Source organism: Bubalus bubalis, chromosome 5, assembly GCF_019923935.1.
Source record: "Bubalus bubalis isolate 160015118507 breed Murrah chromosome 5, NDDB_SH_1, whole genome shotgun sequence".
NCBI classification, from domain to species: domain Eukaryota; kingdom Metazoa; phylum Chordata; class Mammalia; order Artiodactyla; family Bovidae; genus Bubalus; species Bubalus bubalis.
The window spans coordinates 130,537,538-130,553,086 of NC_059161.1; the positions used below are offsets into that span (position 1 = coordinate 130,537,538).

At 60.4% G+C, this 15,549-nt stretch overlaps 1 protein-coding gene across 10 annotated transcripts in view; it reads right to left on the minus strand.

The window, feature by feature from the left end:
* KCNQ1 (potassium voltage-gated channel subfamily Q member 1) overlaps window positions 1–15,549 on the minus strand; it is a 377,149-nt gene that overhangs the window by 306,896 nt on the left and 54,704 nt on the right. The window lies entirely within an intron of this gene.

The window sequence follows — 15,549 nt, forward strand, 5'->3', positions numbered from 1 at the left end:
GGGGCACAGGCCTTCCAGGGCAGGGGGAGCAGGCCTTCCAGGGCAGGGGCACAGGCCTTCCAGGGCAGGGGGCACAGGCCTTCCAGGGCAGGGGGCACAGGCCTTCCAGGGCAGGGGCACAGGCCTTCCAGGGCAGGGGCACAGGCCTTCCAGGGCAGGGGGCACAGGCCTTCCAGGGCAGGGGGCATAGGCCTTCCAGGGCAGGGGGCGCAGGCCTTCCAGGGCAGGGGCGCAGGCCTTCCAGGGCAGGGGGCATAGGCCTTCCAGGGCAGGGGCTGCACGCCTTCCAGGCCAGGGGGCATAGGCCTTCCAGGCCAGGGGGCATAGGCCTTCCAGGGCAGGGAGCACAGGGCTTCCAGGGCAGGGGGCGCAGGCCTTCCAGGGCAGGGGCGCAGGCCTTCCAGGGCAGGGGGCATAGGCCTTCCAGGGCAGGGGCTGCATGCCTTCCAGGCCAGGGGGCATAGGCCTTCCAGGGCAGGGGGCATAGGCCTTCCAGGGCAGGGGGTGCAGGCCTTCCAGTGCAGGGAGCACAGGGCTTCCAGGGCAGGGGCTGCACGCCTTCCAGGGCAGGCGGCATAGGCCTTCCAGGGCAGGGGGCGCAGGGCTTCCAGGGCAGGGGCACAGGTCTGATCCCTGGTTGGGGAGCTCAGATCCCACATGCCACATGGCATGGTCAAAAAATAAGCCATTGAGGAAATTTAAAAGGTGTAAGGACAAAAGTAACTCTCAGAACAAAAGCACAAGCCTTTCTAAATATTTTTAAAAAGCAAAGAACACACATCTTGTTGAGAAAACCGCCACAGTAACTATGACAAGAGCCGCGTGATCAAACCAACCATGACAGAGCGAAACCAAGAACGTCGGTTGCATTAACACAAGCGGATAAGCTTAACGTATGCTTTAAGAGAAGAGTGTTTCAATGCGATTCACAAATGAAGACAACTACGCGCTACACACAAGAAACACTTTAGATATGAAGACACAAAGAGGCTAAAGTAAAGTAGATGAGCGAGGTGCACCACGTGGACATGAACGAACGGAAAGCTGGGCCACGCGGATTTCAGAGCAAAGAGAAGCACCGGAAGAAGAAGGACATTTTCATAATGATAAATGGGTAATTCATCAAGAGAACGTAACAATTCTAAATACTAACGCATCCAGGAACAAAGCTTAGAAACACTGGACAGAAGCTACGAAAAGTGGGAGAACGGAAAGATGGATCTACAATTATTAAACATTGCAGGTTTTGATGCCCAGCCCCCTCTCAACAATTGATAGACCCAGCAGGCACACAGTCAGTGAGGGAGCAAGAGACAAGAACGCTGCCAACCACAAGGACCTAACTGACATTTACAGGGCAGTCCTTCCAACAACAGCAGAACGCACGCTTCTTTCAAGTGTGCATGGACTATCTACAAAGATAAAGCTCATGCGGGGCCATAAAACAAGTCTTAACAAATCTTAAAAGGATCAAATCACGTTAAGTGTTTTCTCTGACTTCAAATGAGTTAAAGTAGAAATCAGTAACAGACAAAGCATCTTGAAAATCCACAAATGTTTGGAAAGTAAGTGATATGCCTTTAAATAACCGATGAATCAAAGAAGAAATCATAAATAAATTAGAAGCTATCAATATATTCGGAATGGAATGAAAATAACATAGTACATTTAAATCTGTGGGATGCAACTAAAATGGTCTTTAGACCAGTCAAAGCTATAGTTTTTCCAGTAGTCATGTATGGATGTGAGAGCTGGACTATAAAGAAGACTTTGAGTACTGAAGTATTGATGCTTTTGCACTGTGGTGTTGGAGAAGACTCTTGAGAGTCCCTTGGACAGCAATGAGATCCAAGCAGTCCATCCTAAAGGAAATCAGTCCTGAATATTCATTGGAAGGACTGATGCTGAAGCTGAAGCTCCAATACTTTGGCCACCTGATGCGAAGAACTGACTCACTGGAAAAGACCCTGATGCTGGGAAGGATTGGGGGCAGGAGGAGGAGGAGACGACAGGATGAGATGGTTGGATGGCATCGCTGATGCAATGGACTTGAGTTTGAGCACGCTCTGGGAGATGGTGAAGAACAGGGAAGCCCAGTGTGCTGCAGTCCGTGGGTCGCAGAGTCAGATTCGACTGAGCGACTGAACGACAACAACTCAGGCCACCAAACATCAATGTTAGAAAATAAGAGAGGTCTTTAATCAGTGACCTGGTGGATCAGATGGAAAGCGTCTGTCTACAATGCGGAGACCTCGGTTCCATCCCGGGTTGGGAAGATCTCCTGGAGAAGGAAATGGCAACCCACTCCAGTATTCTTGCCTGGAAAATCCCATGGACAGAGGAGCCTGGCAGGCTACAATTCATGGGGTCACAAAGAGTCGGACACGACTGAGCAACTTCAGTTCACTGAAGCAATGACCTCGGTTTCTACCTGAAGAAGCTGGAAAAAAGTGAGAACACTGAAACTAAGCAAGTAGGAAAAATCAGAGCAGAAGCCATGAAATAACAAAAAAGAAAAAAATCCAGTGAAATCCAAAGTTAAAAGGTAGTTGTTTCAAATCAGCAAAATCACTAAAACTCTAGCCAGACTGATCATCATCAAAAAAAAAAAAAAAAAAGGCACTAATTACCGATATACAGGAATAAGAGGAGAGACATCGCCACAATCCTACCATTGTTTAATAATAATAATGAGACACTGTGAACTCTGTTCATAAATAAATTTAACATCTTGGGTGAAATAATGAAGCCCTTCAAACACACAAAACACAAAGTCTACTCAAGAAGAAATAGAGAACTTGAATATAAAACCTAGTCAACAGTCTTTTCATAAGAGAAGTCCAGGCCTAGATGGCTTTACAGATGAATTCCAGCCCATATATAGGTAAGAAATAAGAACAATTCTCTAGCTCACAAAACATTTTCAAGAGGGTGAAAGAAGCAATGAATCACTTTTGGCCATTCAAAAAAATAAATAAATTCAGAGATAGAAACAAGGAAAAAAAACACCGGGGGGGGGGGGGGAGACCAATTCTACACAGTTCTCCTCCCCACATGAAGAGAGAACACTTCCCAGAACACACAATCAGAAAGCACTACTCTGACACCAAGAGCAAAACCATTATAAGAAAACTATAGTCATTATTCCTCGCGAACTTAGATGCGAAAGTTCTTAGCAAAATTTTGGCAAATTAAGTTCAACAATATACAAAAAAAGGTGATAATACAACATGGCCAAGTCAGGTTTATCCAGAAACACAAACTGGGTTTAACATTTGAAAAAATCAATCAATATAATTTACCATATTGAGACGAAAGAAGAAAAAAACATGATTATCTCAAGAGGTATAGAAAAAGCACTGGACAAATTTCGGCATCCATTCATGTTAAAATAATTAGCATTAATATTAGAAGGAAAATTCCAGGACACCCATGGAAACATGGAGGTATCACCGTGTCAGGGCCATATGGTGTCACCCTGCTCATTCCACTCACACGCAGACTCCGGCGCGCTGTGGTCCACGGGGTCTCAGTCAGACTTGTGGTTGCCAAGTGGGGTGGCAGGGAGGAGGGAAGGCATGGGAATTTGGGGTTAGCAGAGGCAAATTATTATATAGGGATGGATAAACACCCAGGTTCTACTGGAATAGCACAGGGAACTGTATTTAGTATCCTGTGATAAACCATAATGTGAAAGAATATTAAAAAGAATATAACTGAATCACTTGGCTGTACGGCAATAATTAACACAACATTTGTCAATCAACTATTTCAATAAAATATATTAAAAAAAAAAGAAGAAGAAATACAAGTCTTTACAAAGACTGGGATGCAAATGTCTTCTCAGTAGCTCTAAACGGGAAACCCAAAGGCCTGCCACCACATGACCGAATAAACAGACCGTGGCCCATCCACCCAGAGGAACACACGTCGGCAACGAAAGGGACGGCCCGTGGACACACGCAACCCCCTGGACGCACCTCCGAGAAGCGCCGTGGGGCGCCAGACAGGGCCACGCGCATGGGATCCACTGACAAGGGGACCCAGGAAGTGTGACTCGTGTCTGCCGACGGGCAGAGTGGGGCGGGACGGCAGGAGGGGGCCCAGGGCCTGAGGACGGTTCTGGGGTGACAGCCTCACGGCGTCTGCCACGTGCTTTTAATACGGCCGTCGAGCAGGTGCCAATCACGCTGTGTTAAAGCTGGCTCTGGCTGAAGTGAGCAGAGTCAATAAACCAGAGGCTACTGCATAAAGGTCCCCCAGCCGCCACGGCAAGCCCAAGCCTTCTGTCTGTCTGTCCGTCTCCCTTGCATTTCAGGTCCAGTAGACCCAGAAGTGCTCCAAAAAGACTCCTAATCCAGGTCACTGGCTCCCAACGGAGGCACTTCTGGGAGGCACTGAGGCCTTCCCTCTTACTTCCCCAGCACCCCACCCCGCCAGGAAGGGGAGGCCACTTGTTGACCGGGTCCCTCTGGCCCTCAAGGCCATCAGCCCTGGACTGAGAACCTTCATGCCCACGGCCCCAGGCGCCTGAGCCACCACGGCACCGAGCTCGGTGTATGCTGAGGTCTGCAGAGGGTGGGGACCCTGGGCAAGCTCCGGGAGGGGGGGGTGTGTCTGGACCCCTTCCCACCACCTAGAGTCTCTCTGGTGAGGCCCAGGAGGGCTCACAGCCCAGTTCTGGGCCCTTGGAGAGTCACTGACCACAGTAAGCCTACTCCGAACCAGAAAGTGGTGGAACCTTGCAGCCCCAGGCCTGCCGCCCCCCGCACTGTGACCTTCTGAAGACGGGGCACAGAGGCCTCCAGGGCCACCAGCTGCCTCCAGATGCCCATTTACACAGAGACCACTGACGGAGCTTAGGGAGGACTCTCCCAGCAGCAGAAATCCTCATAGGCTCCCAGGACGAGAAGGCCTCTTCCCAACATCCCAGAGCCACTAAGTAGTCTAAGAGACATCCTCATCTAAAGGAAAATCACCGTGAACCTGAAATGAAGACAGAGCCCTTGAGCAAAAGGGGGGATGTTTGGGGGACCCCAACAGAGGGAGTCAAGGCCCACTCTCCGGGACCCTGAACACTGTGAGGTCACCAGGGTTCTGGGGTCAAGTTCAGGCTTTTGCAGCCAGGCCCAGGGACCTTGAGGGGTTGATGATGCTGAGAAACGAATGCACACGGACCCAGCCTGGTCCCCACCACTAAGCACCTCAGCTCCGAACCCCGGCCCTCCTGGCTGGGCTCAGAGAATGGTCTGCGAGAAGACACAAGCCCAGCTCAAGAAACTGAAGATGAAATAAAGATGCCATCCCCTCCCAGCCCCGCTCAGGTCTCCCAACCAAACTATGTTCTGAACACAAATCAACGTCAGCTCTGTGGTGCTCGGAAACTGACCAGGCCGTCACGGGCCAGAGGCGGGGGAAGGCCGCCCTCTCAGCACACACCTCACATTTTGTTCCCATCCAGCTTCCTGTGCGGACAGTGTCTGGATTAAATGTGCAAATGGAACGTGGCCCCGAGGGGGTCTCGCTCCCTGCCGGCCGGAGCTCTGGGCCGAGCGTGCTTCTGTGCACATGTGCATGCAGACACATGGATGTGCCTGAGTGTGCACACCACATGAGTATGTCCACACGTGAGCGTGTCCACATGTGCAGGCCTCCACACGCGTGTCCCCCCCGTGTGTGTGTGTGCATCCCTGGGCACACCTGCCTCTCCGGCAGCATTCCGCTGGACCATACATGCCTTTACCAAGGGGGGAGATGGACTCCACCACCTCGCGGCCACCCCGGCTTGGGTGCCAGCCAGCCGGGGGAGCTTTTCTCAGCCCAGCGGGCGTGGGTCCACCTGGAAACGCAAAGGCAAGTCCCCTGCTGCGAGCTTTGGCCTGGGGGCGGTCTCCCTCTCACAGCCACCAGCCGAGGGGAAGTGGAAGTGTGGAAGGTTTGAAGCCTGGACTCGCCTTCCAGGGCAGCCCAGCAGGACTGGTGCCCGCAGACCCTTGTGCGTGAGGAGGGGCTTGTCGCCCCCAAGCCCCCATGACCCTCAGATACTTGGGCTTCCTCGGTGGCTCACATGGTAGAGAATCTGCCTGCAGTGCAGGAGACCCAGGTTCAATCCCTGGGTTGGGAAGATCCCCTGAAGAGGAAATGGCAACCCACTCCAGGATTCTTGCCTGGAGAATCCCATGGACAGAGGAACCTGGCGGACTGTAGCCTGTGGGGTCACAAAGAGTTGGACACGACTGAACGATAGCACTCCAGTGCTTGGAGGGCCTCTCTCAGCCCCCTCTGCACTCATGGGTGTCATCAAGGCCTCCTGAGCCCAGCTGGGGCGGAAGAAGGGCACCCAGGGGCCCAGAAGGAGGTGACAGGCAGCCCGCTGGGCGTGGGGGGCGGGCCTTGCTCAGGAGGGTCTCCCGCTGGGTTATGGGAGGGGGCTGCCAGCAGCCCCCAGACCCAGGGGCCCGCACAGCTACCTCCTTCTACCTAACCCACCCAGTGTGCCCGACCACCACGTAACTGAGAGGCAGAAAATGCAGAAAGAGAAGTCGCACCCCCCCCCGCCCCACTCCCAGGTCTGTTTACTGAGAGGGTGGGGGCGGCCAAGGTGCATGGTGGCGACCCGCGACCCCGCAGGGCCGTGCCAACCCTTTCCGCCCTCCCATGAAGCCACACAATGACACTCTTCAATGGGCGCACGGCCGGGGCCCCTGGCTTCCATTCTCCGTGACCTGGGGAGGCAGAGAACGTGATTACAGCCCCTCTGAATGCAGGCTCCTGGGCAATTATTCTGGCACCTGCAAGCCCCCAGCCCCCACCCAGCGACCAGCGACTCCCGCGGCCCTCTCATCCGGGGGGCGACAGCTGGTGGACCCCACCACGCTGCGCCCCACGGCCACGAGGCCCCGCCGGGCTCATCCTATTATCCCTGATGACGCCCCGGGCAGCCCCCCGGGAGCCCCCACGTGGAGCGCCGGTGCCAGCCCCCGCCAGCCCGGCTGCCTGTTCAGCCTGATCCCGTCATGTTATGTCAGCTGTTACCCCGCGCTTAAAACAAGGCCCTCCAGCTGGCCGGGGTCAGACGTGAAAACAAGCCCTAACAAAACCCGGCCCTCCAGCTACCCTGAGCGGAGACCCCACTGAATGTGGCACTTAATGACGCGCTCCTTTGCAGCCCCCGGGCCCAGCATAAAGGAAACACCTGTCCCACGGACAGCACACTCTAATCCCGCTAAATCCCCGATGGAGGGGCTGCGGGCCGCAGCAGGCGCCCCTGCTCCAGCGTCTGACTTTTGTCCTGGGCCCTGCGTTTTGGCGGGCAAGGCGGGATGGAAAACACGGAGCAGACCCCCCCAGCAGGACCCACGCCATGGGGGGCAGAGTGTGGGGACCCTCTTCCTGGGGGCGGCTGATGGGCGGCCTGGGTGCCGGGGAAGGCCCCCTGCCTGCACGGTCGGTGCCTTCCAGAAGTGCCAGAGGGGCACCTGGCTCGACACAGGAGGCTGAGCCAAGCTCCCGTCTGTCCAGACCCAGGGCCCCCGCTCGTGCCCACCCACCTGCACCCCAGCCCGGAGCTGAGTCACCATGGCCTCCAAAAAGGGAGACGAACGAGAGGGTGCGGTGGGGGGAGCAGGGGAGCGAGGCCACCGACACCTGGCAGCTAGGAGAGAAAGCCCTGCTGCTGTTCCGTGGCTCACTTGTGTCCGGCTCTGCGACCCTGTGGACCGCAGCATGCCAGGCCTCCCTGTCCTTCACCATCTCCCGGAGCTTGCTTAGACTCATGTCCATTGAGTCAGTGATGCCATCCCACCATCTCATCCTCTGTCGTCCCCTTCTCCTCTGGCCCTCAACCTTTCCCAGCATCGGGGCCTTTCCTAAGAAAGCCCCAGGGCCACGCAAACACACGCACACAGATGGGCACGTGGGGACCACGCAAACCCAACACACAGGTGCCGCTGGTGTCAGGAGCGGCGTGGGGCCCGCTGCGAGCCCTGCCTGACTGCTGCCCAAGGGCGGCGCCCGGCCCGGCTGCTCACACCAGTGGGACGGCCGTTTCTCCCTCCAGGGGCCCCAGGGGCCGTGGGCCCAGTGGGACAGGCTTCCTCACGGGGAGGGCCTTGGGCAGACGGGGTGCCCTCAGGGGCTCTCAGTGGACTCCCGGCAAAGACACCCAAGAAGGCAGCTGAGAGGCCAGCACCCACCTCCCACCTCGCCTCACAGAGCTTGACAGCCTGAAAACAGGAAACACCAGGGAAACAAACAGAGCCAGACCCGGACCCGGCCGGTTCACACAGCCGGCAGAGCCCTGGCCGGCCGCAGCCCCAGGGCCTCCACGTGGCCATCACAGGAGCTCCCCTGGACCGCAGAGCACCCTCCGCCCGGCAGGAGCCGCAGGCCCCCAACTCCAATTTCCTCCCGGAGGAAACGCTGGGGGCCCGGGGGCCCACATGGGGCCTTGGGGGAGGAGATCGGAGGAGGCGCCCGCTTCCCAAGGGATCGGGGCTGCAGGTGGACGCGGCCAGGCCCCCGCCCCGGCCCTCAGCCCCCAGGTGGGGCCTTGTCCTCCCGCGCACAGGACTGCCTGGCCAGCCCAGGGCGTGACCCAGCCCAGGCCACTTGCACGGGATCGGGTTACGTGTTTTTCTGGAAAGTTTCAAACACGTTGCAGTTCCCTCCACCTCCTGCCCAGGGCCCCCCTACCCTCACCCCGGTTCTGAACCGATTTGATTGACAGGACAGTCCTGGCCCGCGACAGAGCGTGGGCTTCACAGAGGGCGCCTTTGTTAGCGCGCGTGAGGCGCCCCAGGACCCCTCCACCCACAGGGCCCCGCGCCCCGCGGAAGGCTCCAGTTACAGCTGAGGGTTCCCATTTTCACGGCTCCGGGCCGAGGGCAGACCCCGCAGGAAGGAATGTCAGCTGTCCCCTCAGGAGCAGCTGCCTCCAGGCCAGGAACGCGGCCAGGAGCCCCAGGGACAGGGACCCCTGGCGGGCGTGCGTGATGGCCCAGGGGTGGGACGCAGAGCCAGCAGCCCGGGCCTCACGGGGGCCCAGGGGCCTTGAGCCCTTGGCCGCTTCCTGCACAGAGGTGCTCAGGGCGGGGGCCCTTCCCACTCACAGGGCGAGGGTGGTGGCACTGGCCCCTCAGAGCCCAGGAGGGAGACCCCACAGGCAGAGCTGGGGCCGTCAGGCCAAAGAGGCCACAAGCCCGTGACGAGCATGCACAGAGAGGGGGAATGGCGGCCACTAGGAAGGGTGAGGGCACCCGAGGGGGACGGCAGGGGTGGGTGGACAGAGGCACCCGGAGGGGCTGGAGCAAGTGAGGGGGCCGTCCCGGGGGCGCGGATGCAGGGCCCTTCATTCAAGGGACGTGGCAGGCGGCTCGGGCCCACGTCCATAGAATCACGGGTCGAGGGGCTCTTGTTCTCAGGGGTCCCCACTGGGTGGCCATGGGGCTCTGGAGAATTGGCCAAGACCCCTGGAAGACAGCAGCTTCAAATTCTGCCTGGTGGCCCCGAAGCCTCCATTCATGAACTCACGAGGGGACACTGGGGGGCACCCAGACATGGGGGGCTTTGGGGGCCGCCTGAGCCTTGCCCACCCCTCCTGACACGCGGGAGACAAACCCAGCAGTCTGCCCCGCCCCCAGCCACGCACTGTCCAGGGCGGGCCCCCAGCTCATTTCTGCCCAAGGGGCAGCAGGGAGCCCCCACGCCCGCCTGAGCCCCCTCACCCGGGGGCCAGGGTCCCTGCACACCGCCTTCCTGGGGGCGGCTCGCAGCGGGGCCTCAGGAAGGGGAGGGCCCCCTGCAGCCCGGAGCCACAGCCCCCTTGTACCCTGAGCTGCAGGGTCAGACCCCACGGTCAGGCCTCCAGGGCACCTGAGCCAGCACCAGGAGCTGGTGCAGAAACATCCAGAATACACACTGGCTGTGGGGAGCCGCCCCCAGCTCCCAGTGTTTCTACCCCAGACCCAGGAGGCTTTGCTCTGCCCACGGGGCGGCCCAGAGTCCCCGCGCCAAAGCGCGCCGAGCGGGACGCCTGAGCCAGGCAACGGCTCGCCCCTGGCCTGGCGGGGCACTCGTGTGCACACAGAGGGGTGCCCCACGGCCTTCTGGCTCCTGGGGGTGGGGGTCAGGCCCTCCCACACTCTGGCGCCAGCCCCGTCTTACACAGGCCCCAGGGAGGACCCTGGGTGCAGAAATGGAGCCCGTGACCCTGCCACAGAGTGGGTGCACTAAAAACACTTGCTGAGCAGACGCAGGTGAGGACGCCCCCACCCCGGGACGCAGTCGCTGGGCTGGCTACATCCCAAGGAAGAACACAGAGAAGGCCCCAGCAGCCAGAAACAGTCCTCACCGGGCAGTGCCCGTGTGCCGGGGACAGAGGCCCAGAGGCTCAGGGCCCCACAGCGGGGAGACGTCTCCCCAGAGCACACGGGGGCCAGAGGACAAAGCCGGCGACATCGCTGGGCGAGCAGGAAGTTACCCCGGAAGCGGATGTACAGGAGCGGGGCTTTGCTGGATGTGTAGGAGTTTGCCAAGCAGGGAGGGGAAAGCTGAGAGAGCAGCCCCCCAGGGAGGCGACAGCCCAGGAGCAGACACGACCTTGGGGTCTGTTCACAGAGAACCTGGGCCAACCACCGGGAGCCCGGCCTTGGGCAGACATAACCCAGGCTCTGTGAGCCTCAACCCGTCCATGCGGAGGCTCACAGCATGGCCAGCGGGGCCCCAGGCCCAGACAGCGCCGCTGCCTCGATCGGCACGTGAAGGGTGTAGAGAGCAGGGCCGGGAACGGGCGGGCCTGCAGAGGCCAGAGCAAGCAGGGTGTGCGCTGGGGCCGGGGGTCAGGAGACAGAGCCCAGGCCTCATTCCAGAGAAACGTGGGGCCCACCAAGGGGCCAGGGGACGTGGGCGGGGGGATCCCCGTGGGGCCTGGATTTGCAGCTGGGAAACTGAGGCCTGGAGGGTGGGACGCTCTCGCCTGTGCTGGGGGAGCCGGGGCCCCGGGGTGGGGGATCCAGCCAGAGGGAGGGCTGGGTCACAGCGGAGGGGCCCCCGGGAGCCTGGGCCAGGGAGGAAGCCTCGGCGATGACCTCATCCGCTAGGCCTCCGGGCTGCGGCTCACGGGGTTTTCAACCGCAGGCATCGCAGGACAATCCCTGGTATGCTCCCACCAGAAGCTCGGGATACGCGGGGTCTGTGCTGTGCTTTTGAGGGCCTCTCTCTTTGTGTGGGATTTGAAAAAGGAAAGACAAAAAAAAAACACCCTGCGATTTCGGAGACAAAAACCAGCCCCTCACCTGGGCCCAGCCAGGGTTTCTTCCCCCAGGGAGCGGGGAGGGGGTGTGTTTGCCCAGCAGCAGACCGGCGGGGGGACGGGGGCGGAGGAGGGGGGACACAGGAGAGCCGCCCAGAGCTGGAGCCTGGCCACAGACGCGTGTGCACGCCGAAACACGGGCACACAGCATGCACACGGCCTCGTGCACGAGCAGACACACAGGCGCGCTGCACGCTTGCACATAGACACGTCTACACACACACACACACACACACACACACACACACACACACGGCTTCCTCTGAATTCAGGAACCATGTCGGGAGCCCTGTTCCCAGGAAGCCGCAAGCAGGGCTCAGATCTCAAACAGGCCGTCCGCAGCCCCGGGACAGACCCTGCTGCAGAGATGAGACCCCACCCCAAGTGGCTTTTTCAGGCCCCCCCAGATCTCCCTGGTTCAGCAAAACGCTTAATCCCTTGGAGGCCGCCCGAGGCTCCCTCGCCCAGAGCTGAGACAGCAGCTCTTCGGCCCCATAAAAACCAGCACATTAAGAGGAAGGAAGACATATGGACTCTGTGGGAAAACACAGCTTCGAAGAACTTTTTTCCACCATTTAAGCACCGAGCTGCTCTCAGAACCCTGTGCGAGCCCAGGCCCCTCCTGGGCTCCGGGCTGTGGTCTGGCTCAGAGCTCTGGGTCGCGGCCAGCGGCGCCCTCGAGCCGCGGACAACAGCGCCACCTGGCGTCCTTCAGCCCCAGCCTGGGCGGCGTCCTTCAGCCCCAGCCTGGGCGGCCGGCCCCGGGGGCCTGCGACCACTGCCTCTGCGGCCCCTGCCCACACACCCGCTCCCTCCGTCACGCCCTGCCTGGGGTCACACCCATCCCCAGCCCGCAGACCACAGCCTCTCCAGGGAGCCCCCTGACACCGCCTCCACCCAGAGCCCCGGGACCCCGGGCCTGTCTTGCCCACTGCCAGCTGCAGGGGGTGGTCCTGGCCTGCCCCTGGAGGCCCCCCAACCCACCTACCTCCTCCTCCCACCCCCAGGGCTCCCCCTCTTCCAGGAAGCCCTCAGCACCCCTGCAGACACCCTGTCCGCCCCCCCAGTCCCACTTCACCTCTTGCCTCCTTCCTGCCCCAACCCTTGACATAATTCATATCACAATTCATATCTTTCCTGGAGCCTGGGCCCCTGTGGCTGCATTCCTCCCAGTGACCCTGATACCCCACCGCCCGCCCCATGGCCATGACTCCAAAAGTGGCTGGACACGGTCAGCTCAAACCCACCACAAAGGACCTGTTTCCACAGGCCAGCGAGTTACGAAATCTTTGGGAACTCGGTACAGGCCATCAAAAGGTTGCATCTGAGGCCATCCACCCCCAGGCCTTTGTTCCACAGATGGAGAAGCCGAGGCCCAGGACCCCACAGCAGCTCTGGGAGCCCCACGGAGCGCCCCCTGGGCTCCTGGACTCAAAGCAGAGTGTCCAAGACCAGAAGCACCGTTCTGGGCCTGTGGTGGGTGCTGCCCATGGGCCCCTGCCCTGGTGGGGGACGGGCAGCAGAGCAAGGAGACAGAGCCTGGGGCTCCCCACTTCAGCCTGCAGACCCCCGTGCCCAGCCACCGGGGGGAGAGTGGGGCGCACTGAGCGGGGGCGCCCCAGGAGGTGGAGGTCGCGGGGGGCGCCAGCGGTGACGGCCGAGTCGAAGCCTGACCGGGCGGGCGGGAAGGCAGTCTCGCGACAGGTCAAAGGGTCAGGCAGCCCGCAGGAGCATGTGCCAGGGCCCCGAGGTAGCGGGAGGGCCCAGGGTCAGGGGTCAGCAAACTGCACAGGAGCAGAGGGAGCTGGGGTGGGGGGCAGAGACAGGGAGTGCGCAGCACTGGGGGCCCAAGAGGCCCAGCAGATCTGAAAGCCCACCAGAACTTCTAGAATGATCAGAGCTTGGTTTCGGAAAACCTTCCCCCTACCCCCACCGCCCCACTCCCCGCCCCAAGCCAACAGCTGCGGTGTAGAGAGGGTGCCTCGGGGGGCACGAGTGTGGCAGAGAGAATGGGGGTGCGTGGGACAGGAGATGCACCCGCAGCAGGGGCCCTCTGCTGGGAAGTGGGGGGCTGCTCGCTGGCACACACCCCCAGGGTCCCAGCTCCAGCTGAGCTCCGATCCTCAGCGGGGGTGGTTTAGCTGCTCAATCGTGTCTGACTCTGTGTGGCCTACCAGGCTCCTCTGTCCATGTGATTCTCCAGGCAAGAATACTGGAGTGGGTAGCTTTTCCCTCCGCCAGGGGATCTTTCCCACTCAGGGATCGAACCCTGGTCTCCTGCATCGCAGGCCGATTCTTTACCAACTGAGCCACGAAGGAAGCCTCAGGGAGGGGCGAGACCGCAGTTCCGAGCACGGCCACCAGGAGGCGCGCGGACCTCAGCGACGCCCGGACGGTGCGCGGTCAGTTCCTCGGGAGGCGGAAGCCGGCAGGGGCCTGGGGGCTGCGGGGACGGTCCTGGGGCCCCTTTGCCACCACGCCCAGCTCTGGGCCTCCCCACATCATGAAGCCCCAAGGAACCCAGTGTGACTGTGAACAGCAATGTCGGGGGGAGCTCCCAGACAGGTTAAAGGGAGAGGGGAGGCCGGACCAGATGAGGCCCGAGGCCGCCAGGGCCTGCCCCCCACCCCGGAGCCGTCCTGGGGTGACCCACACCCTCGATGGTCTGCTTTCCAGCCCCACAGCCAGGCCTGGGATGCGCTGGCATCAGCAGTGATTCAGGAGCCAAAATCCCGTGTGGGCTGCACCCGGGGGCCTTGCCTGAGCCACAGGAGGGTGGGGCCAAGTAACCTGCAAACCAGGCCCCCCCGGTGCTTCAGGGCCCAGGCTGGGCGGGGCAGGTCCCGGGGGCCCCTACCCCGATGGGACTCAATGTTGTGGGGGCCTCTCAGAGCGCAGCAGTGAACCTTCCAGCAGAGGGGGAGCCAACCCAGTCACTCAGGGGCCTCGTGGGCTGAGCGATGAGCCCCCCAGATCCCTACATTGGGATCCTGACCTGAGAATCTCAGATGCGGCTGCGTTTGGAGACGGGTCTTTAAAGAGGTGATTACGGTAAAATGAGGTCCCTAGGATAGGAGAGGAGGTCAGGACCCGGACCTGCACAGAACAGCGACACAGGAGAGGCCACTGTCCCAGCAGAGTCCTGCCTTCTCCCGGGGCTCGAAGGCCGCCCCCAGCCCGGAATGCGCAGCGTTCCCTCAGGAGACATGGAGGGCCCCCTCGCCCCGCCCCGTAAAGCCCGAGCGACCAAGAGACGCCAGCCTCCACACCTAGCCAAGGCACCGGACCAGACCCGGCAGCAGCGAGTCCGGAGGGTCAGAGGACAAACCGCCGCAAACGGTAATGGAGCAGAGGGGGTCACAGGCCGCACGGGCGACAAGGGCAGTCGCCTTCCTAGTCACCAGATAAACCTCCCGGAAACACAACGGAAGAGATTCCGTTGCTGATGATAACTAACAACCGTTATCATATCGATAATAACAAGGACAGCTGTCTAAAACCCACATCCCCAAACCATGGAACCCTTCTGATAAACAGACACGCCCTGCCCGTGGACAGAACGACCCCACGCCAGAGAGACAGATGCTGGCCCCCCCAAATTCACCCATCAAATACCAACAGGCGTTTTCTGGGAGGCCGACCAGCTGATCTAAAGGTCACTGGGGAGACGGGACAAGCAAGAATCGCCAGGGGACCCCTGAGAGAGAAGAGGGGCCCCGACATTAACTGCACAGTGAAGTGGGTTGTCGTGATATGCACATGCAGCTGTGGACCGAACAGGAGGCCGCAGAGCAGAGCCCTGGCCGTCCGGGTCTCCAGCAGCGTGGGGGGGAAAGACACACTCTGGAGTAAGTGGTGCTGGGGTGGGGGCGAGAGGGACAGGGTGAGAGCGGACTGCGTCCCTCCACCAGGATGTGCCCAACGAGCCCCAACAACTTAAAGCCACAAGATCCACCCAGACAGCTCTAACCTAAGAAGGGGAAACTCCGTGAGCACGAATGCTGAAGCGGCGCATGAACAGTGCGGCCGACTGCGTAAAGTACGACAGGCGCTGCCTCGAGGCACGTCACGAGGACGCGGGGACCCCGGCCCACAGCCATCGGCTGGCGAGGGCAGGTGCACCCTGGGCCGAGGCTGGGGGCAGGGGCGGGGATGCCCGCAGATCTGTGTGCCAGCCAGACCGGGGCCACGGCGCAGGCCGAGCAGACCGCGCCCCCAGCGCCTGGTGCCCATGTCCT